We start from the raw sequence: 25,934 nt of genomic DNA on the forward strand, positions 1-25,934 counted from the left end.
ATGTAAATAACTGAAAACTCCTCCAGGCCTGGGCTCAACCATCTCTGCCTTTGAGTCATCTCTCTCTCTCTCTCTCTCTCTCTCTCTCTCTCTGTTTATTTTATTCTGTTTCTTTTTCTGTCACTGTCTTTCTTTCTTATTCTCTGCACACACAATTCCTGCATGTTGAACCCCCCCACCCATCACACACGGTCACAAAAACACACAAACAGGATCACACATCCAGGCCCCAGCCAAGCTGTCAGCAATACAAATGGGGTGCTTTTGTCATGTGACATTGATGTGATGTATGTACATGCTAAATGCTAAACTGGCGTTCCCTGAAGAGATACATTTGTTAAGATGAGACATGACAGATTGGCAGAAGACATCACCTTCATATTTACAATACGTGGAGCTCTCCCAAGGCCCCCAAACATTCAAGCAGGCTGTGTTTATTTTTAGCATTTCACTTTTGGAAGAGGATGTTGTTTGTGTGCTCACTGATGCTCATCATAGCATGTTTGATTGACCACTCTCTCCTCGCGGTAAAGATTCATTTATATGCTGTCAGGCTGTGGCAAGGATTGCACTGTGTACATATGGAAAAATCTAACAGATTCGTCAAAAAGCAGTCCTTTCCGTTTTTTTTTTTTAAATGTCCTCTGAGTAGCTGCATCCTGTGCCAAAGCAGAGGGCGTTAATAGCGCACCCTATCACTTTGCTAGATAGATCACCCTAACACCAGATAATCATGCTGTTAAATAAATAGCTGCTTAAAATGCTTCAGAATGCGGCTAAAAGCATGAGCATTTTACGGCTGACCTGGGAAAAGAAAGTGGTTGTGTCAAGCGGAATTGCTTCTGAATTTGCATTTGCGGTTGCAAGTGTGTGTGTATGTGCATATCTATGTGTGTGCATGAGGCCAGCAGACAATTGGACGGCTGCTTGGTCACCGGGTCACCCTGCTGCAGTGAAAAAGCTTCTCCAATGCCAGCTCATGCCAGTGTTTCACAAAAACTGAATGTGCTCACGCTGTCCAAACAGATGCTCAGCGCCATTTCCAGATAGTGTTTATGTGTGTGTGTGTGTGTGTGTGTGTGTGTGTTTTGAGGTTTGTGATTAAGTATGTGTGTTCAAATGGATGTGCATTGACACATGTGTCCATGTAGTTGTAAGTGGGTGCACACTTTTTATTCACATTGTGTGTGAGTGTTTTTCATTCCAACAGATGTTTGTTTTTTTTCCAGTGTGTGTGTAATAGCTGATCAAATCAACACCAGCCGGTGCTGTGTGTCTGGCCAAGGTGGATAATATTCATAATACACTGTGGCCAATACTACACACACATCCTCACACACCCACGCACAAGATGTAGAAGAGCACACATGCAGGCAGGGACGGTTACATTAAAGTGAACATTTTAAGTATCAGCCAACTATGGTGGAAATGCAAACAGCAGATTAGCTCAACGCGCATTACCATGATTGTATGAAAGTGCAGAAATAAAGACATTCAGGAAAAAGGCAGGAAACTGAAGAACTTCTTAAAATGTAATTATATAAAGAGGTTGAGGCTGTTAGAAGGCTCTCCATGAAGAAATAATCTTTATTTCAGTCAAAACAGGGATCTTCAATTCTGTGCGCACAAGCCTCCGCCCTTAGGTAGTGGCTTTCCTTTTCTAACGTTCACTCTTTTTGAAATGTAAGAGATTCTTAACATAATAACACTGTAAACTTTCCCAGGCCCACATATCAAACATGGAACTTGTTTTGGCAGGATTTAAAAGCTGGCTTATTAAGCTAAGATTAGCTTCAAGCTTTGGTTGAAAGTGCTCTCCAGCAAACTTTTAAAAATGTTTTGAGGTGACGTGTTTTGAGATAAGAACCATTAGCCTTACTGGAATTGAAAGCTACATAAATTCATGACTGGAGTTAAACAACAAAAATCATCTTTCTCACCAGCTGATAATTAGTGTTATTTGTTGTTAATTACAAATGTAACAATATTCTCTTATTGAAGTGTAGATGTAGTTCGACCCTTATTTTACACTCAGGGAAGATGTGAGAACATATATTTTTTCCTTACACACACCATTTTGGTGAGAAATAATATAGAGCTTATATATTGAAATACAATGTGATAAATAAAAAAATATAAAAAAAAATAAAAATTATACTGTATATGTCCCCCCTTTCTGATAAGACTGGGCCATTATTTTAAAGTTCATAAACAGAATCGTGGGTGCTTAGCTTTGGATGTTGAAGTGACTAAATCTCCCTTTAGCAGTAAATTTATCAATACAGGCTAAACTATGAACAGTACATTTATGAAATGGAATAATAAGCAAAAGTAAACAGTGGAGTGCCTCCACTGTGGAACGGCTTAACTCAAATTAAGAACTCATCTTGTATTTCCCCAGAAACAATGCAAAGTATTTCAAATATCAGGGTCAAAACTTACCCTACATATTTGAGTTTTTGGATACCGATATAATTATCCCTCAAAAATGACTAATAAAGGAAACTTGGCCGTGACGTAACCCTGGGTTAAGTTGGTACAGTAACGTTAATGCTAGTCATACTCTCCTTCAAACCTTGACTTATAATTATAGTAAAAGCCATTTCTTTCACATCTGTGTTTTCGGTTTGTGGAAAAGAAGAGGCATAACCGTACAAAAGCTGAGTGTCACCCCCTCTACATCCCTTTGTCGTCCACATGTCGAATAATCCAAAGCTTGACAGGCCTGACGTGTTTGGTTTTAGTTACTAAACCATGATTGGTAATTGCTGTTCTGGGAAAGGTTTGGGCAAGTGGTTTGATTTCATTTGGTATTTTTAAGTAAAAATATTGAGCAGCATTTATGATGAAGCACCGGCTGATACTGTGAGCTGATTCCCCTTTTGTCCATCTGACCTCAGGGTTTACTTTAATCTGTTCAAGGAACTACAAATCTATGGTTTTCAGACCGAGTATAGATATGCTCCACAAATTCTTACGGTCTCCTTTTCTCCCTGGAGGAGCTGGTGTAATACTCCAGAAACATTCATCTATTGTTTATCTGTCTGGAGTGGAATAAAGGGAACGACTGCAGCAGCCGTGCCAGAGCAGGGAAGATCCCTGTATACGATTTAGGAACCAACCGATATGAGTCCAGCGTGTGAGATGTGTTGAGAGATGATCACCTCGGGGAAACATGAGGCGAGTCCCCCCTTGCAGCTGCAGAGCCAGGCAGAGATAATGGGGTATGTGGCTGAAGAATAGGTGGATGCGGTTCTTCTTTCCAGTCTTTTTGGGTCAGCACCAGAGATTAGGTCAGCTCACAGACTGTGCGGAGGAAACAGAGGGAGAAAGAAAGAATGAGAGTAATATCTCATATGTCTGTCCTTGCCCCCGATTGCCCTCAGTCAAATCCTCACTATTATGCTTTCACGCCTGATTTATGTGATGTGGGTGATGTAGCAGTATCCCTTCTTCCAGCTCTACAAGACAGGGAACAGAGCAGTGGCGACCACAATAACAAAACATTTGGAGCTGTTTTTTTTGCACCTGCTAAACAGAATCACTCAGATAGCAGCTAAATATAATTTATCTTGGGTTGGACTAATCACATCCTCTGGTCTTCATTGCTCAGGGAAAATCTACTTTTTTTCCTGTAGTGTGATCTTGAGTGGGAAGGGCTTATGCAAGAGCTATTTACATCTAGACCGTCTCAGCTGAATGGATTTCCCTTGATATCTCAGGCAGGGGGGACGTTATAGAAGCAGTGAGGGGGGCCGGCCAGTGAGAAGTGCAATTTATCAAATGTATTTCTTCAGCTGTATGCTACATTAGTGGAATGAACGCAGGGTGGGACATGGATGTTTGGCCAGAGGCAGAGACGGAAAACAAGGAGAGAAAGGAATCCATAGATCAATCTGCTCGAGACTGTCTCACAGCAGCTCTGTGTGGGAAGGTTTATCACAGATGGAGGTTATGATTGCATGGATGCAACACAGGCTATAATCTCTATTGAAATAAACACGGCGGTGCTGCAATCATCGGTTAATACTTTAATGAAGACGTGATGGCTGAGAGATCAAAAACTCTCCAGCTGAGATCGCTGCTCCAGCTAATTTTACTTATACAAGCACAGAGGGGCTTTACACTCCAGCATATTGAGCTGAAATATTTACTTTGTAAAACCAATTCTTTCATGCTGTAGTGTGCACTTTTGCAATTCTCAAAGCTTTTTTGGTGCACTTTTTTATGCAGCCAAGAAGGAACTGTGTTGTTAAATAAGTGCAAAGAAGCTCCTGTTAAAGGGCTTCTTTAAACTCCGCCAATTGTTGACATCAGGGATCATCCCTGCACATAGCTTTTGTTCATTTCTCAAGTCTCCTTCTCTTCTCTCTCCCTCCATTTCTCAACACCTACCAGTATCATCAGCCACAGACTCCAACCACCCGTGGCGAATGTGAATTAACAGACGGCATGCTGCTCGCAGCACCCTGCTTGCCACTGAAACAGATTCATCACAAAGACCTAGATACCGCCTTCTCTCACTTACACACACATGCACAGACTTTCACCTTAGAATAGCACCTCACATATCATACATCCATGGTGTGATATTCTTCACACTTACACACTGTGCTTTGTGATGAAGAGAACAATAACGCTGTAAAATGCAGCAGTTTCTTTTACATCTCTGAGTTTGAGAGTCAGTTGAATCTGACAAATTATTTACTGTCTCTTTACTTATCAAATCAAACGCCCTGATCTGCTTTAAATACATCTCTGTTAACATCCTCTCAATAGTTGCCACTTTTATATACGAGTGGGAGATCGATGTTCATCGGAAGTTGAAAGGAAGAGTGAGGCAGGTTTGCCCACAGGTCAGAGGTGCATATTGACTAGTCCCCGGTGCAGCAGTAGCACGTTGGGAAAACACATCTACACAAATATTATTGACAAAGGCAGTGCAGCCCTGTACCTCAGGAAAGTGGACAGATACTTTATTATCCTGTCAGAGGAAATTCGTTTTCACAGTCAATACCTGAAAAGCACTAAACTCAAATGGAGGTATAAGAGGCAGGGGGGTCATGTTTGTGTGAAAAGGCTCATTTTTCACATTGTGTACCAAAATGGGCCTAAATGAGAATTGATATGTTCCTTTGATCCACCATAAAGATTGTTCTGATTGTTTAAGGGGAAAAAATGGAACCAATTCAGCCTAAATTGAAGGTTTTGGCAGCACTCTTTCATTGGCTTCTAGCTGGGCCTAACACACTATCAAATATATTCTAGTGTTTGTTGGAAGCCAGAGTGGGAATATGTTCATGTCAGCAACTCTTACTGCCTTTAGGTTATCCTATTTGAGTTGCTATGGCTGCAGCCTGGAGACCTCTCCCTTTCGCACCACACCCCCTCGCTCTTACCCAGGCATTTCCAATGGATACATACAACGTACACAGGGTAAAAAACATGAAGTAACAAATTATTTTCAAAACGGTCAGTGACTCTTTTTGTCACAAACGAATTTTAATGTGTAGCAGTTAAGCCATCCGTTTAGTATATAGTATGAAGATGATGTCAAAGTTAATTGTCATTTTTACAAACGCAGTGATATACCAGGGCCATAATGTTTTTTTAAATAAGTCCACGATTTAGTAATAAAACAAACACAACGTATAAGATGATGTTAGTGATGTTTCTTGAAAAGCGTGAAATTTACAAATGACACTTTTTAAAAAAAGATTAATTTTTCGGCTTTTTGTGCCTTTAACAGAGAGATGGGACAATAGATAGAGTCTGAAATCAGGGAGAGAGAGCGTGGGGAATGACATGCGGGAAAGGAACCACAGGTGGAACTTGAACTTGGGACGCCCGCTTGGAGGACAAAAGCCTCCATTCATGGGGGTGCACACCAACCACTGCGCCACCAGCGCCCCCAAATTACACTTTTTAGTAAAAAATGTTGCATTCTGTTAGGACTGGATAGGCCTCCATATGAGCTATAGCAGTGAAGGACTGGTATGGAAGGGTATATGTCCCGTGTTGACTTGAATAAATCTTTCTTCATAAGACATTCTTTTAAGTTCAGTTTAATCATTTGGGAACACAGCAGTTCTTTGCAGGTACACAAACTTACTAAAAAGAAACACTTCTGTATTATAACTGTACAAGGTAAAGTCTCTGGGGAAAAAAGCTTCAGTTCTCCTATTCCTTGTTTTTTTCTAAAAAAGAGAGAGAAGTCAAAGGAAGATTTGAAGAAAAAAAAAACCAAGGTGTGGGTCAGTGTTGGCAAAAGCTTTGGCTGGACTCCTCGGAGATAAAACCTTGTTTTCATCACGGAAAATACAAAGAACAGAAGGTTACTTGGGAAATAAAACCTCATACAGTAAACACCATAACTTCATAGCTCTTAAAGAGGTCAAGAGTGTTTTATTCTGTAATGCCTGTCTGAGATTTTAATTAAAGTAAATAATTGTGTTGAGCAGAATAGAGAACATAACACAAAGGGCAGCTAAAGTCCAGTCAAATTAAAACAAATTCTTTATTGTCTTTATTATCTAACTCGTAATGCTGTGTTGAATTTAAAATGAAATAGATGCCTTCTACTTCAACCATTCAGTGTACTGTTGTTGTACTCTCAAGCAGGATCATGATATTGCCGATACAGCTGCAGTAAAACCAAAGTGTTAACTCTTTGTTTGTAATTTGATCATGATGTTTTTCTATTAAGGAGATCATTTGAGAAATCTCAAAGGTATTGTAAATGTTGAACATTTTATAAAACTTTCCAAACTCAGTTTTTAGAGCACCGGGCAGTAAGGGTAATTGTTTCCAAATCATGAAAACCCCCTTTTAGGAACTTTAGGAATCTGTGCAATTTTCCAAATTATTCCCTGTACACTGAGAAGTTGCAAGCTGTTCTTCAGAGAACTATTACATTAAAAGGGAACAAAAACATATAAGGCAACAACTGAAAAATGTAGTACATGTTTTTTTTTCTTGCAGTATTGTAGGAGATGAAACTAGAAACTCACGGCTACAAGGTCATGTTATGGAGACATGTAAATGTAATGGAAAGGCATTAGAGAAGCGATTACATACCAAGGACACACAGCCTCTGTCGAAGCATGTTCTGCATGTGTGACTGGATGGGACGAGGCAGAAACATTGCATAAGGGGCTGCTCAAGAGTGTGTGCAATAAGGGAACTATATATATTGAAAATACAACATTCTGCTCGCGTTTCACTCCCTCCTTCTGAGACTGTTCAGGCTTGTTCTGCTTCTAAGAGCCGCCCAGAAGCCTGTCATTTCACATTAAAGTAGCTCAGCATTGCTCCTTTCATGGATTTAGTCCTCTCTGGACTGCAAATGATATATTTATGTATAGATTTGAGATGGGAGGCAGACAAGGTTGTCTACTCATCCCACATTAGCTTTCTTAGTGTGTGTGCACAAGTGTGCATAATGCTTACATGTGTGTCCTTGTGAGTGTATGTTTGTAACTAACGATGCATTACCATTATGAGGCATATGCCACCGTGTGTGATGGCATGCTGATTGTTAGAGTGAATGTCACATCTATGGATGGTAAGGGAAGGGGATATTTCCTGTTTAGATGCCACCAATTTCCTCTTCATGCATGGTGCACAGACACAAAACACACCCTCGACCACACACAATTGATAGATTTATTATAGCGTGTCAGGAAAGTGCAGGCTTCACATTTCAGGAAAATGGACCCATTTGGCGGGCGAACGACTACACCCCCCCACCCCCTAACTCTTCTCAACCCCACTTCCTCCCACCCCACCCATCCAGCCGGCATGCCAGCCCACTCAGCCGAATCCGGAGCGGGACCAAATACATGTTTCTGTCACAAGCTTCGTGTCAGCTTTTTTTCACATGAGCAGGAGAAATGGGGAAAGAACAGGTCATTCTGACAGTCGGAATCACTCTGTGTGGATCTTAAATGTTTTACGGCCTTAATGGGCCTCCAGAAATAGATGCAGTGCTAATGTCGTCTGACTCGAGGAAAAAAGGGGAAGAATGTGTCTGTGCTAAGTGTATGTATTTGTGTGCTTGGGGCCTTGTGTGAGGGTTTGCGCATGTCTATTTGTTTCTGTGGCTGCCCCTGTGTGCTATTCAAATGGGTTTAAGTGAGGGATTCACGCATGCAAATGAAGCCACTTAAATCTGGGTCCTTTTCCCCCCCACATATCTCAGAGGAGACCCTATTCTCTATTTAAAGAACCACTTTGACTTCAGCCCTATGGAGGCAAGGCCCTATGGGGCTTTGGTCTTAAGTGGTGCACTATAGACTATAAGGAATCATCCAGATTTGCCCTATATAATCTCTCTTCCTTAGAGATATCCACAACAAATCTTCAACAAGCTCTTCGGCTAATGCAGACACTCAACGTAACCCATCGCCCAGCATGAGCATTAAGCATTACCTTTTGAAGAAGTGTTCAATATTGTGGGATTCCTGGCATTCGGTGCTTCCAGACAGCATTTGCTTCTTTAGAACAGTTAACCATCTCTCAGCATGGTTCCTCCTCTCCAGACAGACTCTGACTTAGAATATTGATCTCACTGCTAGCTGTATCCTTACCCCTCAGACAATCCATACTAAATGTATTAGCTGCGGAGAGAGCTACAATGTCCTCTGCAGCTAATCATATTTTGCCACAGAGAGAGGTATCTTTTAAAGAAGCAGCCTATTTTCAGAGCCAAGAGTGAATTGTCCAAACCAGAAAAGGGAGTTACAGTGTTCCAACATCAAATGGTGGGCTTCAGAGGCGGGCATATCAGAAGACAATTTAGGTTCATCTTGCAACATTAATCCCCAAAGTGCACGTCCTGGCTTAGACAATTAAATTCTTGTATTTTCTTGCATGTAAAGGAGTACTTTCGATGCACCTAGTTTCATTTTTCATGATTTCTCCTCTCTATCCCTTAACTCACACACACAACTGCGCACATACACGCTGTTACGCATCACAGCAAGCATCAAACAGGAGAGTGGCTCTGATTGTTGAGTGGGACAATCAAAGGCTTTGATGCTAATCAGAGCTCTCTGTCTTGCCGGTTGGGGATGATGGTGGAAATATACAATGAAGAATAGGTTTTATAGCAGGTGCCTGATGCCTGGGTGATGTGATTGCTCTCTAGTTCATTCACAGGGTAGCAGGGGATAGAAATCAGCCTTCAGCCTGGGGATAGGGATGTATGCTGGCTTCTGTCAGCTCCTAATTCAGTGCCACATGTAATGAGCTTTGGATTTTGGCCCCCGTCATGCGTGCAGTTTTTCCGCCTAATCTGCTAAATACTTTGTGAACCAGTCATTACATTTGTTTGGGTTGATTTCCACACCGCTACTTCTGTCGAAATGACAGTCGTACTTTGTTTGGCAGGATCTCCCGCAAACGTCTCTGATAACACCTGTGCCGCTTGATGCAGCGGGCGTATTCCTGGCACTCATCTCCTCTCTTGGTGGGGGGGCTGCCGGTGAATGTGTGTTTTTCTAACCGTTGATTTTTCTGACTGTGCCCTGAGCGTTTCTGTGTGTTTGTCTCCGCCTGTCTTAGCTCCTGCCAGAACCTTTTTGGACATTTGTGCTTTTGCGTTATGATTTTCGTTTGCCTCTGTTTGTTTGTTTGTGGATGTACGAGAGTGAGAGAGAGAGAGAGAGAGAGAGAGAGAGAGAGAGAGAGAGAGAGAGAGAGAGAGAGAGAGAGAGAGAGAGAGAGAGAGAGAGACGGAGAGAGAAGTCAACAGAGATAGCAGAAGAGAGAAAGGAGAGTTGTTGATAGTCCATTTCCATTATGTTTTTTTTGACTGTGTACATGTACTGGTGAGTGTATATGTTCATGTGTCACCTCTGTCTCTCAGTTGACAGGCTGTGGTTCAGCCTACTGACAGACAGTTCCATTAAATCATGCTGCAGTGGTAACCCACAGTGACAGGACGCCATCGCCTCCCCGGGTTTCCTCCATCAGGGTCTCTCATGCGCCTAATGAGGAAGTAAACATGCTAAATTGTCTGTTTGAGATGAAGAAAAGAGGCTGTCTCGGTGCTGCTCGTCACGTATGATGTCCGCACATCTTAGTTTTCTAACTTGAAGCGTTCACATTACACAGGGAGAATACACAGCTAAGAGCCATCTTTGGTCGTTAGACAGGAAACACACCGTGTCTTAGCAGTATGAGAAAACACAACATTAGTGATAATGTTTTATGCTTCCAAGAAATAGTTTTACTTAGTATGTGGGCTGTGCTTAATGATACATATGCAAATGGTTTGAAGCTGCCAATTTTCAAAGTGTGCTAACTGGTAAGGTAAAATATGGTTAAAAACCAAAACATTACAATCTGAAATTGTATGACACATACTCTGTGTGTGCAGTAAGATTTAATGCATTCAACACTTGACATTGAGCTTCAGAAATAACTTCTTGTTTGACCGCAGCCACCCTGACAGCTCTCCAGAAACCTCTTTGTGGTTTTTTGATGGTTGCAAACAGTTTTGCAGACAATTATTTTCAAGTACAGAGTGATGGTGCAGCCGTTGTTTTGTTGAAGGAAATACATTTTATTATAAAAAAAAAAAAAAAAAAAAAAAAAAAAAAAGCTGCTCCTTTGACAACTTCTGTAATAGACGAGTGCGGCATTTGAAGATGCAGTTTGTTTGTTGCGAATCTTATACTGCAGATTGAGGCGGAATCTGCCTGGGAGCTGCCTGGTGAGAAAACCCTGAGTGGATTTTGAAGAGGTGTTGAGTGCAGGGGATGATGGCTCTGCTTGTTCCTTTTAAGGTTATTTTTAAGCTGCAGACCTGCAGGGTGTGTGCAGTATGTGCGAGTGGTGGTGTGTGTGTCAGGGTTGTGTTTTAATTAGAGAGACAGGAGTGTGTCCTTGGGCTGCCGCAGAGGGTCAGGAGAACCTGGTAGTCTGGGAGAGCAGTGGCTGGGACAAGTCTGGCAGGCCTGCTAAACACCCATTACCAAGACGTGTAGATGCACTCAAGAGCTCACGCCCACACCCACACACACACACACACACACACACCCATGAACTCACAAACGCACATACGCATCCCGGTCTTGGCGCCATTCCTGTTGGCCAGCGATACCATGGTAACTGAGCAGCCTGCATCTCCATGTGTTCCATGGCCTTCTCCCGTCTCTGAAAGCAAAATTACCACTGGCACTACTCTGGGGAGATGGAGAAAGGCAAGGAAGAGGTGGGCAGATTGAGAAGGGCAGCAGGAGGTGGAGTGAAAGGAGCAGGGGGACTTTGAGAGGGAGGTTAGGGGAATTGAAAGAAGAAAAGGTTGAGAGGGGAGAGGGAGGATGCATCTGACATTTATGTTCCAGGGCCAAGAGAAAATGCCACTCCAGGCTGGCATCCCACTTTCATTGTCGGCCGCTCTCTCCAGCCTACTGCTGACCCCACGCTCACCTTCCATATACCTTCTTCCATACGTCTCGCTCCGTGACTGCCACATTCTGTCGGTCACTGCTCCTCTTATTTCCATGCATTTTCATACGTCTAACATGGCCCCTCGGCTTTCATCCAGCCATTTCTTCATCTCCCCCTGTAGTCATTTCCATATCACAGGCCCTCACCTATGCCACATCACGCTCATCTTTCGTCAGCTTTCCTTCTTTGATTCTTCGCCTCTGAATCCTCTTACCCCCCACCCTCCTTTTTTCCCCTCCAATACCTGTATTTGCATCTCCTCCTTTCTCCCTTCCTCTCCCTTGTTAATCCCCTCCTCACCCACTCCTCATACACCTCTGGTATGCCTAGCCTGGGTCCCAGCCGTTGATGGGTTTCATAAAGCCTCCCAGATGAGGCGATAGCTAATGGCTGTTGAATAATGCATGCCAGGCAGGATTTAGAGAGCCCAGTCTATTAGCCTGACCAAATACTCTGGGCTTTTATTAAAGACCAACACTTACAATTACAAACTACATTAAGGCTGGGGTCCTGTCTCAGCTCCCCCTCTCTCCCCAATTCCTCGTTGTCTCTGCTCTCATAGCTGTGGCAGAATATTATCTTGTGCTTTTTAAGATTTTATAGCCTGGAAACGCTGACCCTTTTAGACGAGGTCACTGACAGTCTTTTCTGATTGTTGTGTCTTTTTTTATGTTTCTGTGTCAGAGGTTAGTGGCCCTTTTATGGTCAGAGTTGTAGATAGAGAAAGACGGATGAGGAGACAAAAGCTGTGGTGTCACAGTTGGTGTTTGGTTTGAACGCTGTGGGTTGATACATACATGTATGGTTTTTCTGGCTCTGCCTGCTGTGGACTGTTGATTTTTCGGGGCTTTTTCAGCAGCTTTGTTCGACCGCTAGTGAGAATGTGTTGCCTGTGTGTATAAGATCGAGAAAACATGTGTGTGCATACCTGCACTGCACCCTGTGCTCCTCTGCTGCAGAATTGTCATAATCTTCTATGGATTTTAATTTTCTCCCACCATAGCTGCGACAGATGAGGCTCCCTTGCACAGCATTCCACATAATTATACACAAATGTTAATGGCTGCTAATAACTATAAATGTCTGGAAGTGTGTGTTCTGTAAATGGCTCCTGAATAGTCATAAAGTGTTGTTAGCTAATGGCTATCAAAACATCTTTCTACCCTGCTATGTTTAAGTGCACACTTAGCCGTCTCTCTGAAATAGCGTATTGACCAATGTCCTAATTTTGAGATTGCTATGCAAGGGTTCATCTTGCATTTGCATATTTCATCGAGACACGTCTGCATATTCTTGACAGGTTTGCAGCGCACAGTGTTTTGTGTGCCCTATAGTCAGTTAAAGTATTTTCAGAATGAGACGCGAGTCACAGGATCAATGTTCAGCAGGCTACTGCCATCTTATCAGCCCAAGGGTTCTGTTTTTATACATGCTGGCAGATCTTCTAATCATGTAATTCTGGGAACCTAGGGGATATCCAGGCCATGTCAGACAAGAAGTAAAGACACCATAAGGGATGATAGATTGATGTCAGTCCATTCAACACCAAAAGTGTCAACCCTAAACCCTTGATCCGCCTCCATATCCCTGGGCTGGGACCCTCGTCTGCCATGTGTCCTCAGACTGGGAGCTAAGTGATTACATGTCTGATCCACTGACGAGCGGATGAAAAGCTGCCGCTTAATTTGTGGCCAAAACATCAACCTCATGTGCTCCCGCTTTCTCTTTATTTCTGTGTATGGGCATTTCTTTTTTTCCCCCTCTGTGCGTGAGTGTCTGTCTCGATGATGTTTATTTAATCTGACCCTGCAGCCAGCCAGTGTTCTTCAATTGACTGCTCACTATATATAGTATTCCTTAAATGTCACCGACTTTTCAACCGGGCTTGTTTCCATGTGTATCAAAGTATGCTCGTATGAGCTGTTTAAAAAAAAGGAAAATAGTCTGCAAACACTTGCAGATCAGGAGTTACTATCTCCCTTCCTGAGAGCATGTTTTACTTTTAACCGATAACCAGATAAAGCTGCATCAACGTACAACCAGAGGTGGAAAGTAGAGTAGTAAATTAACTCGTGTTACTGTAACTGAGTAGTTTTTGTTGGTGTACTTGTACTTTTAAATCATTTTTAAATCTGTAATTTAACTTTTCCTGAGGAGGTTTTAACTATTGTACTTTACTTAATTTAAATCACATCCATTACTGATTAAAAAAAAAGAGTAGGCCTCAATAAAATATGAAAGAAGAAAATCGCCCCAGAAAAAAACTGCAGTGTGTTCTGCCAATAAAACACCACAGAAGAAGAACAACAACAACTGCAGTGAACGCAGTTTTTTGTGTTAAAACATCTTGAATGTCCCTTTTGATTCTGGTCCTCTTTGGGTAATTTAGGGAAAGCCTCAACACTTATGACCTTGACCTGTTTGGATTTATATATTTGGAGTATGACTGTTGTTGGTGTTAGTTGGGCTACAGAATCCACAAGTTATGCCACCTTCAATGGTTGTATTGTTGGAAAATGTTTTATGGGATGGTCTCGTCTAAAATGACACATCATACCTCCCTGAGGGTTTAAGATGATGTGTGTCGACATGTTTGATTTTGTTATTGCCCTTAAAAACAACTAGTTTAAGATTGAAATCCTTGTGTCATTTTTTGGTACCAAACAGGAGAGATCTGTTGTTAATAAAGTAACTGAGTCACTTTTACTTGAAGTTAATTTTAAACAAGCTACTTTTTACTTTGACTTGAGTACATTTTGAATCTGGTAATTTTACTTGTACTTAAGTAAAATGTCATCAAAGTAATAGTACTTTTACTCAAGTGGAATATTTTTGAATTATTTCCACCTCTGTGTAAAACTAAATTCACATAATTATGTCTGAAATTCATTTAAAAAACCATACAGATCTTAAAAACAGATATGAACAATTACATAGCGACCATAATGCTTTTAGATTTCCAGTCTTAGATAGATAGATAGATAGATAGACAGATAGATAGATAGATAATACTTTATTGTCAGACATAGTCTGAAATTTGCCTTGCGTCACAGCGGCTCCGTTTGCGGCACAACAATTAAGACAGGAAACAAAGATACAAACATTTGACACAACACTCAAACACAACACAACACTCAAGATATAAACATTTGAAACAACACTCAAACGCCAAACAAATGCCCAGAGGCCCTAAACGTGCTTTGGTCGAGGATTCAGCTTCACATTCAATTTTAGGATTGATTGGTGAACAAAAGAGTGTTTCAGCCTGACCTTATTAAAACGTGGGACCCTGTATCTCCAGTTGGATGGTAATAGTTCACACTCTGTGTTCAGGGCGTGGCCAGGGTCAGAGGTGATGCAGTTAGCCAGTCTTAAAATGCTTTTGTTGTAGGCGGATTCGTAGTCTTTGCATGGGTTGACCTACAGTCTTGTGTCTCACATTGCCCTAACTCTCAACCACATCACTACTTTGTGAAATCCCGAAGTCTTTCCCTGAGTATGAAAAATTAAAAAATGTCAGACTCAAGTGTGTCTAGAACTGTCTGAAATATTAATTTGCAGTCTGTAAAATCATAAAACATGACACCACAAGAGAGGTTAGAGACAACTGCAGTGAACCCGAGAACGACACAGATAGCATTAGCAGCTAGCACTACTTCAAAAGTATACTAACCCCAAAATGCCTCAGCTGAGTGCAATACAAGAAGCCATGAGAATGGTGCTGTATGAAATATTGATCTGTATGCATGACACTGATCTGGAAGAACAACACAGTTAACAGCTTTTAGGTGGAGAAAACATCATTCTTAAGACTTCATATGAGCTACGCAGTGTATCACTAGCCATGACATGCCTGGTGTGATTGTATGGCAGGCAAACACAGTTTGTAATTCCATATTTCAGAATCGGAGAAGAATCATTGATTTTTAATTTAGCTCCTCAGCTCTACTCATAAGCAAACCTTAAATCTGTGCTTAATTAGTGATAAATCATTGATGAATTGAACCATATAGATTTTGGCGTTGAATTTTGCACCACTGCATTGTCTTTTAATAAATGTATTTGTATCCTTTTTTATAATCAGATACTTACAAAACAAAATGTCTGCATGGACACTTTGAATTGCCTTTGAGACTTTTGAAATAGTTTGTTTGCAGCTTGCATCTCTATTCTTATACTCATCTGTACATTAACAAAAGACAAACTAAAAACGGAGTGTTTGTGGTGTGCAACGTAGGCGTGTATAGAGACAGCAGAGGACTGCGGTGTCTTATCTTTGTTAACCGTATTCCTCTCTGGAGAAACAAAGGGAGCAGAGGGCAACTGCAGTCTGATGTGGGGCATCTGTTCCCACATTTGTTCAGTTTCTCCTGTTGTGTGTGTGCGTTTTTTTAAGAGAGAGAGAGAGAGAGAGAGAGAGAGAGAGAGAGAGAGAGAGGAGAGAGAGAGAGAGAGACAGACGGAGCCGCGCGGAAAAGAAAGGAAAGCGTTAGCATGGGTGTGCGTTGTGATCAGTGTGATAGGTGCGTTCGGTGGAGTGGAACGGCAAGGTGTTGTTGCACTAGAGGGCATGTGCCGACTTGTCATTGGTGTGTGTTAATTCTGACCCGGGGCGGTGGCTGCACTCACCTCATTGACCGCAAGATGGCCGCCGGTCGAGTCTGCAGGTGGTGTTGAAGACACATCTCTTTTCTCTTATTCTCTCTCTCTGTCTTTTGCGCACGCTTTGCATCTTTATCTCGCTTCTCCATCTATTATATGTCCCGGTCGGAATACCAAGCAACCTCTCACCCTTCCTGCTTTCCATATTCAGTCATTTCCTCTTGTGCACGTTGGATATACGTATATACGTATGGATATATATATACGTATATCCAACGTGCACAAGAGGAAATGACTGAATATGGAAAGCAGGAAGGGTGAGAGGGTGATATATATATATATATATATATATATAATATACGTGTTTCTGAATGCTCTGCTTTCCATACAGTAATCTCAGCGGGTTCATTACATGCATAATCTGCTCTATAATAAGAGTCTAGTTGGCCCCGGTTGCCTGGTTAAGATAGGATGGGAGATGTGTTAATTAGACTCATTTTCAGCACCAGCTAGTAAAGAGCAGGACCCCTTCACAGACGACCTGCTTCTCCTTGAGAAGAGCCACAGCCTTTCTGATCAAAGTTTCACATGGAAATCCACCAGGGGATGCGGAGGTGAACCGAAGTGGTACCAGTGGACTTCTTTAAGTCACGAGCGGCGGTGGTAGATGTAATGGGAGTAGGAATTATTGACTGGAGCGGCGTGGTATGGAAATAGTGTCTCTGGTGTGCCATCATGGAGACGGAGAGCTTATAGTACCCTGATTTATGACTGCTATGGAAAATTGAGTGCTTCATAAAGATTTGCCGCTGGCTGAGATGGAGTAATCAGTGAAGTGATCTGACTTTGGTGGATTACAGTTACAGCGAGTCGTAAAGTCAGTTACAATGCCTTGACATTGTCTGTTGGACAAAGCATGTGAAAGGAGTTGGAGTCTGACTCTGGCCCTCTGTCAAGGTCATATGGATTAGAAATGATTGGGTTTCCAATACTCTTCTGGGGAGTTCTGCATGATGAATCATCACTTCATTCCAAATCGACACCAATTAAGAAGGGTTTGTTTATAGCGCTGTGGGACATGCTGTGGATGTTCGCTTGGAACAAGCATTTTCACTCCCTTTCTCTTTTCACAAGAACCACTGTGGCTTTTGCGGGGATTATGATAATGTGTGTTGGTGTTTTTGTATCTGTGCATGCTTCTGTGTGCACTGTGGGATTTGTATTTGTTTCAGGCCTCTGGATCCACATTCTTGTGCACATGTGCATGTTGTGTGTGAGGACATGTTGGCACGTGTGTCCACCATGATGTCACTCAGTGTTTACTGTGTAGCACCACTCTTGTTTGTGCCAGTGGCTTCATGTCTATAAGGCATGCTATATGAAAAGTGAGGTTGTGGAGCCTAGTGCTGGAGCCAGTGAATTCATTTGCATTCATTCCACCGCCTGTCTCTCCTCAGAGCCCATTCTAATTACCAGCAGCTCAGGTCTGCTACAACACTGCGCATACTCTCTACCTCTCTCAGCCAGTGAAAAAAATGGGCTGCTGGTGGTGCATTCTTGTAGCTTTGATACTACACTCTCTTTAGCCTGCCAGGAATCTCTTCATGTTGGTTTGTTTGCTGTCAAACTCAGGCACTTTCTCCTGTTTTAGTGCAGTCTGAGGAAATCTAGTGTATGCATGTGTGTGCAAGCGAAATTCTTCCATACTCTGCGTGTACTTGTTGTGATTGTTTTGGGACGGAGGGAGATGGTGTTTGTGTTCATATAGGTGTGTGAGAGAGTGAGAGAGTAGGAGAAGGAGAATCATGAGGCTTGTTAAAGAGGAATGTGAGCACTAATCACTGTAATGGCCATCGTGGTGTTTCACTTCTTGAGTCTCATACACCTTGTCACGCCCTCTTCCTGGTGATGCAAATTACTGCAAGGGCTATAACTCACATGACATCTCACCAATACTGAGCATGCTCAGAAGCCCTTATAGATACTCATATGCATACTTATGCATGCATGCACACCCATGGACATATGACATGCACCATTGCGCACACATACGTACACACAAACACCTGCACAGCTCCATGGCAGGTGGCAGTGACAGGGCACCCTGCAGCTGAGACAAGGTCAGGAAGATCAGGACACTGCTGTGCTCTCAGGAGAGATGAGCTGAGCTCAGCTAGCTGCTAGAACACTACAGGCTATATCCAGAAAAAAAACTTGAACTGGCCTCCACAGCAATGCAGCCAACATTCATTGAGATTGAAAAAAAAAAAGTTTGGTCTGGTTGTTAATTTGTGCTTAACATCGGCTGACTAATTACAAGTTTTAAACAGATCATTTAAATAGCGCAGGACCGAAGGAGGTTGCGCTTGTGAAAATGTAATTTGAGCGCGGGCCCCTGCAGTGAAGTGTTTGAGTGATGGCAAGCCTCTTGCTGTAGAGCACAGGCGCTGCACTCAGGAGGCTTCGTGTTGTCTCCAGGGAAATGCAACTTTCAGAATCACCTGCAGCCTAAACATGATTGTGAAGCTGCTCCAGAGTTGTTTTTGAAGATGGGGTACAAAACAAGCAATTACATAAATATGCACACACATATACACCTTCATGTACATGCATACAACGCACGAAGTCGTACCAATACACACGCATGGCTTTACTCACAGTGAGTGAGTCCTCCGGTCGGAAAAAGGCTGGGTGATGCATGGCTGCTAATTATCAGGCTGTGTATGAAAATCGACTGGCTTCCATATGAGAGGGGGGGAAAGCTCTTAGAGCGCTTGGTTTCTTCATTTGTATTTTCTTGCTTTAATTGGACAGCATGATTGTGTCACTTTGTTAAATGGAGATCCCACCGTTTATCCTCTGTGTCTGCAGAGATGAATCAATGGCTGTTTTTATTCTAATTGCAGTCTCAGAGTCCACTGTCATCAACGTAATTATCAGTGTTTCAGCCGCCATTGCTGCTGTTTGCACCATCTTTGTTATCACTGTTATTACCGATTCTATCGCCATTATCTTCATTATTTTCATCACCACGAACGCAGCCACTATCAGCAACATCATCTTCATCCACGTCATCATGTTCCCCATGATCATTAGGAATATGAGTCCCTCTTATCATACACTATCGTTCTTATCGATATTACCATCCTTCACACCAACTTCATCAGCAGGCCAACCAATGAAAGGAGTCACATTGGAAGTTTTTAATGAGATAATGTCTTATCTCTGGTCAGGAAACGTTAAGACAAAGACGCATTATTAGAAAGAGTCAGATGGTCAGCTAGGCCAGGGTCCCATCTCATCAAAAGAAGAAGAACAAAAAGCAGTGAGCTCTAATTTCAGTTGTCTGACCTTTTTATGGGGTTAATTATTTATTTCATCGAATGCACAGCAGTGGAATAAACTTTGTGGCAATTTTATGCAAGTCAATTAAGAAGCGAGATAGATGAAAAGCCATCCTAGGGGAAATTATTAGGCTTTTATTTTTAGAGTGGGGTGGATGATGTTTTTTTTTTTTTTTTTTTTTCTTTCTGGGATTGGTCCAACAATTGTGTTAAATGTTCTCTAAAACGATCGTATTCCTCTGTTCGACAGGCAGGTTTGATATTGTTGAGGTCAGGCTCTATGGATTTTATACGCCTTCCCTGTAATAAGTGAAATTAACTCGGCACTGGAGCACTGCATGGGCACAATAATGTAGAGAGGGAGCGAGAGAGGCAGGGGGTGTGAGCAAACACGGAGACTGAAGGAGAGGATGAAACCTGGTTAAATATTAGACTTTAAAGTTATTGTGGCTCATGTTTTTGTCCTCTACACTGCAAACATGTCGGCCTCAAAAAAGCTATACATTTTCTGTGTGTTGCTTCCACCATCACCACTCAGGGGTTGTATGGAAACGATCGGCAAGTGAAGGAGGGATGTATCTTATGAAAACGCCCGGTCCTCTTCAGCATTATGAATAATCAGACTCTCCTGTTTTACATATCGAAAAAAGAAAAATGCAATTTCATCACCCTAATATCCCAAACACCTTGCTTATTATGACTTATATAAGAAAATGATGAATATATATGCAGCTACTCTGTTATTTTGTGTAAAGAGCTGCCTAAAAGAAAAGTTATTAAAGCGACTGAATGAGTGAACAAAGGAGCATGCGTCTGAGTTTGATGAGAGAATAAAGCTGTGAGACAGAGGCTGGACTATTATCATCTGCATACAACTAAAGGCACCTTTATTAAAAAGAAACACACACACACAAAAAAGCTATTATTTTGATGTCACAATGACATTTTCGATATAACTTTGTGAAATAAAATATCATTATAGGACAAAGAAGTTAGACTGTACCTTTTTCTTCCACAACTTCCCTCCTCACAGATAGAAATGTCATTTTTAGGGCTTTCACACTTCCACGTTGTTTTTTAGCGTCACATCTTACATCAGGAGACCCCCCCCCCCGCCCATGCACCCTCCCATCTGACAGGGGTAGTCTCCAGCTTTGAGGGGCAGCCAGGTTGGGAGAATCTCCGGAGCAGTCCTCCCGAAATGATCTAGATATTTTTCCAGAGTGCACATCGTTAGCCTCATAGCATAATTGCCTAAGTCATATTTTGGCTGAATTGTGATATTTGCCCAACTCTACTCTCCTAACACTGCTGATTCACTGTGTATTATTGGCTAAGTCCTCAGCCTATCAGAATGCTTTTTACACTCCAAAATCACTAACTGCCTAAGTCATCTCTTTAACTGAGTCATTTTTGGACGCTACATACAAAGATGGCGGCCCCCTTGAAAAACAGGGCTCAGCTGACCACAAGTGAAGCATTAGCCCTTCTCTTTGATTCTTCTGGTAAGCTAACTCATATTTCTTCAAATGTCTATACAGTTAATGTACTTTCAGTCGATCATAGGAATTATGAACTGCAGAGGTGTGGACTCCAGTCACATAACTTGTGTTTTTCCTTCTTCTCTGAAAACCTTAAGATATGACTCAGGCAATAATGCTATGAGGCTAACGATATGTAAAAATGGCAATTTACTCTTTTTTGACCCTCTTCCCAATGAATAATTTCCCCACAGTCCCTTACTTCATAGGAATAGTTAAAAAAAATCAAAATGCCTTGTTTTTTTTTTTCATCATCATCACACTTTAATGTTCTCCACCCAATTAACAAAAGCACCATGTACAGGTAGAGCTGAACATCTGCCACTCTCATCCAGACTGAGGGTGGAACATTCAAACGACGAGCATGAAGAGTCTTCATAAACATTATTGCGTGGGGATTATTTTGCACACATGATTTGTTTTTTCAAGAATGTTAAACATGAATTTTAATATCCCTAACGAAGACACTTCCACTGTCATGTGAGCTAAGTCATTACAAACACCACCCTAACTGTGTGAGCTGGTGTTTGTACCTGAGTCATATATTACTCTGCGCGACTCTCATTACATAGTATGAGTCGACTTTGAATGCCTAAATTGTCATAAATACGTAATCTGTTTGCTATTTCAGGTCCATCTCACCTACAGTAATGCATTTTTAATACCTAGCCCAAATACCTGTTACCTGTTACATTTGCAGTAAATCCCCCCAGATCTCCCTTCTGCTGGCTTTAAAAGGCTTTTCCTCATATCTTGCTTATGTAACCAAAAGCTGAGGATTCTAGGAAAATATCTCATAAGTGACTTTCAAAAGTGTCTGGAGGGCTGAGTCTCAGAGGAACCCCAGGGAGGAGGATGCTCCACACTGTCACGACTGTCATCTAGAGCTGTACGGGCCCCACCCATGGCTTCTATCAACTCCCCACAGACTTGATTTAATGTTTTTGTACTCATGGCAATACACTGCTTGACCTTTGCCCTACAGCTCCAGGCATATTTAGGTTACATCTCCTATGTAACAGTTCATCACAGCTTGCGTGTTTCATTTGACTTTGTTCGATGGAGAAAGAGGGGAAGAACGACTTAGCGACTGTCTCTCTGCCATTTGTGCGTTCGTGAGAGAACAGAGGAACTGAGTCCGTTTGTGGATCTTTTGTGAGCGGAGACCCAAAGCTGCCTTAGCTAAGCCCTTTAAAGCACCATCTGGCAGCCCGGGCCCCTGTGTCACCCTACTCACCAAGATTACATTCTCCTCTGGCCCTCCATCCCTGTCCTTTCTCCTCGCGCCATGCTTTTCACTCACAACCAAACACAAACAGCAGGTGACTCTGTCCAGACCGTGTACCCAGAGCTTTTGAAATCCTGCTTCCCCTGAAATTTTAAATTATGAATGAAATAAATGTCATCTGAGACTAAAGAGATAGAAGTTAATTGGATTTTTTTTTTTTTTTCGGTTTCGAAACAATTGCAAGGCATTGGAGATTAAAAAGCATTTTAATTTTCTTCAACTTGAACACAAAGTTGGAAATGTACAGAGACCAGTTTGAATCTAAACTAAGTATTGGTGCTTCAGAATTTCACCTCCACATGTTGATGTCACCATAATGAAGAATGACTGGAACATTTTCTTCTTGTTTGTTTTGGATTATTTAAACCTGAACACATACAGATCAGTTTACTCATCCACTCTGGTTTAACATGTATGATGTGCCACTGGTCCAGGACGTAGACCTGGAGCCTCAGTTACAAACTAGGGCATGATGTTTGAAAGTCTTTGGTATTTAGCAGGCAGACAAAGTCTAACTAAGACTCGAGCAAAGAACGGCATTTTCAAAAGTATTGATTCGGGGCTTTTTTTTAGCTTCAAGAAAAACACGGGCATCTCTCTACATTTATTATCTTTGACTCTCCAAATGTTGTGGGAAATTATGGAAACAAATGAATTGAGAATGAATTGTTAGATCAGAGATCATTAATTTTGTTTTTCACTAAAAGTGCTTTATCAATTAATAGCTAACTGATAGAAAACACTAAATTAGCAAATCACCCCCAATGGAAAGTAATTTATTTTCACATACAGAACAAATTATGTTTCAAGAGAATGTTCTTTTTTCACAACAGGTTTTTTTTTCTTCAAACTATTGGTAAATGGTAAATGGACTTGAGCTTATAAAGCACTTTTCTAGTCTTCTAACTACTCAAAGTGCTTTTACATTGCAGGTCACACCTACACATTCACACACTGAACAACTACGTCAGTTCTATGTTTAATCCACATGGCCCACACGCCAAATGTCACACAGGCACATTTAGGGTGCATTTGGTCTGTTTGAAAAACTCTGGTGTGCTTTGTCGGGTAGTTTGTTTGGTTTGGAGGTGGTGTGAACGCTCAAACGAAATCTGGTGTGGATCAAAGAACCGAACGCTGGTCAGCTTGAAACCATGGGTCTCAGTTCGCTTCCAAGTGTACCAGAGTTCGATTCTCAGTCGTTGAGAATGCGATCAGGACCAAACAAGGGAAGTGAACCAAAATGCAATGCATTGTGGGTTGACTTTAGCCATCTATTAACGTGTCAAATGGATTTACTGAGAGTGGCTAATGTTAGCATTGCTAACAACACCAGCCTTCAGTCCTCTTTGCAATGTGACGTTAACGTGCACATGCCAGTTCTAAGTGTGGTTACACATCGCTCCAGTTGATATGCCAGTTTAACCTGACACTGACTATTTATTAATTTATCTCCATTTTATGGATCAAAATACTGCCAAACTGCGCCTCACTACGGGATGCCATTCTTTCATGGTCTTGTTGACCTTTCAGGTGATAGTGCAGCATTAGACTGAGCAACAGCCCCCAGCCAGTGGCATGTGGCTACAGTACAAATTTCTCCTCAATATTTTTTTTTCTTTTGTGTTTGTTTCTCAGATTACTCATTTTAAGCACAATTCTAAATCAGTCAGCAGCAAATCATAAACAATGGTGTATCGACTTTAACCAAAGGCTCCCAGTATGTCTTGACTAACAGTGCTTGTCACATTTAGAGCGAGCTTGTATAATAAAAGAGTTTGCTACCTAGCTGATGTGTTTTGATTCGGGGACACGCCTGTGGCTGACAGGTGCACATTGTGATGTCTAAGAGAATTTGTCAGCTTTGAATAAATCAAAACTCTGCTTTGGCAGAAACAGTTACAGTGGTTTTACAATTTCCGACTCCCTCGTGCTGTTCTCCAGTCCAAGAAAAGTCTGAAGTCAACAAAGTCACATTCAAGTCAAGTCTCAAGCTGACTCAAGTGCATCAAGCACAACCTGAGTGCTCATTGCCAACTCATTGCCCAGCTCTGGAAATGTACCGCCTGTGATGTTTTTTTTTAGAAAAGTCTTTTTTTGTGACAAATGTTTAAAACATCTACCTCCAAAAGAAAAAGAAAAAAGAAAAACCTTGAAGCGAGGGATTTCTGGCTGAACTCAAAGTTCTCCCAGTTACTGATGAATCAGAAATGCTGCTAAAAACTGAAGCACCACTTTCAAGCTCCTGCTGCATTACAATGACACACTATGCAGAGCTGCTCCAAAAGTGTTCTGTCACTTTTCCCTAAGCATGTAATTTTTAATACTCAGAGGTGGTTCAGACTAAAATAACTTCCATTTCCCACATCCATTAGATGAGACTAAACAGCACCTCCAGGTGATGACACAAATACATTTCCTGTCATTTTAGCAGGTCTCTTATAGAGGCTGTTTATGCGCGGTCTGATTAGCTGGAGGAATAGCCATGTGATTTAGTGTGGTGAGAAGAAGCAGGATGGGTTTTATAGGACAATGCAATAGGATATATTTACTCAGGAGACTTCAGTTATTAAGGTTTGTGCAGGCGCTGTGCGTTGCAGGATATGAGACATGCAGAGTTTGAAACGACTGCAGAGTTCAGCTGTTGTTATTAAAAAAAAAAAACATACCAAACATGCCAAAAATATCTCATTTAATGTGTGAGCTTGTAGTGTGCATCATAGCAGATGGCCTGGAGCGATAAACAACAATGGAGCAAGGAGGTGTAGTGAGAACCCCCTGCATGTTTGTTTAAAACTATGAGACTAACGTTTGTGAGTAATGGCCTGCCATGAGTAAAGACGAGGTAATTTCATTTTGTCAGTATGCAGAAAATGGGGACAAATATTTGATTCACAGGGTTTGGACAATTCAGCCATGTTGGAACATCAGTAACCAGCAGCAACACGTTTTGGACGATGAAGACCTTCATTTGTTGAAACCATTTTTTCAGTCATTTTGGAAACACTGGTATCAAATGTGCAGATTTAAATTCACACAAAAAAGCAAAGGAAGCATCATAAGTGCTACTATTATAATGTTCAAAAAGGCCATTTCAGTTGGACAGATTGCATCATGGAGAAATGACTGTGGAAATGTTTATAGGCCGTTGACTGCCCTGCCATTGCATTCCTACAACACTGCTCCGATATTTATCTTGTAAATGTGGATTTGGAACGAGTGAGAGTCATAAAACCTGATGTGCTCTGTGTTTGTCCATGAACATAGGTGTGAACGACATTGTGTGTTGTCTTACATGTCCGTTCAAAAGGTTAATTTAGTGAAAGGAGATCAGAGCAGAACGACTTTATCATTACTTCAAATTTCAGGGCATGTGCCCAGATTGTCGACAATAACACATTTCATAACTGTTTCCCTGCAATATTTGAAGAAAATGTTTCCTCAATTCTAGACATAATGGTAGCTGACAAGCAGATTTGAGCAACATGCAGGTTTTTTCTGTTAGCAATAGAAACTGTAGAGAACCAGGATTATTTCATTATTTTTCTTTTCTCAGTTATCATCTGCCAGGAATCATAACATCTCTTCTCTGGTGTTGTTCCTGTATTACTTACAGTTGAATAGGGAGGTCCGTGGTATTCTCCCAGGTGGGTTTCATTCCCAGATACTAAATTATTGCTGACGTTTTGGCAGCAAATTGAG

General features: G+C 41.7%; 1 protein-coding gene across 3 annotated transcripts in view; it reads left to right on the forward strand.

Moving 5' to 3' along the window:
- Window positions 1-25,934, forward strand: part of tenm1 (teneurin transmembrane protein 1) — a 168,557-nt gene that overhangs the window by 26,587 nt on the left and 116,036 nt on the right. The gene's annotated exons all lie outside the window — the stretch shown is intronic.

The sequence above is a fragment of the Labrus bergylta genome, chromosome 9 (genome assembly GCF_963930695.1).
Source record: "Labrus bergylta chromosome 9, fLabBer1.1, whole genome shotgun sequence".
In the NCBI taxonomy this organism is placed as follows: Eukaryota; Metazoa; Chordata; class Actinopteri; order Labriformes; family Labridae; genus Labrus; species Labrus bergylta.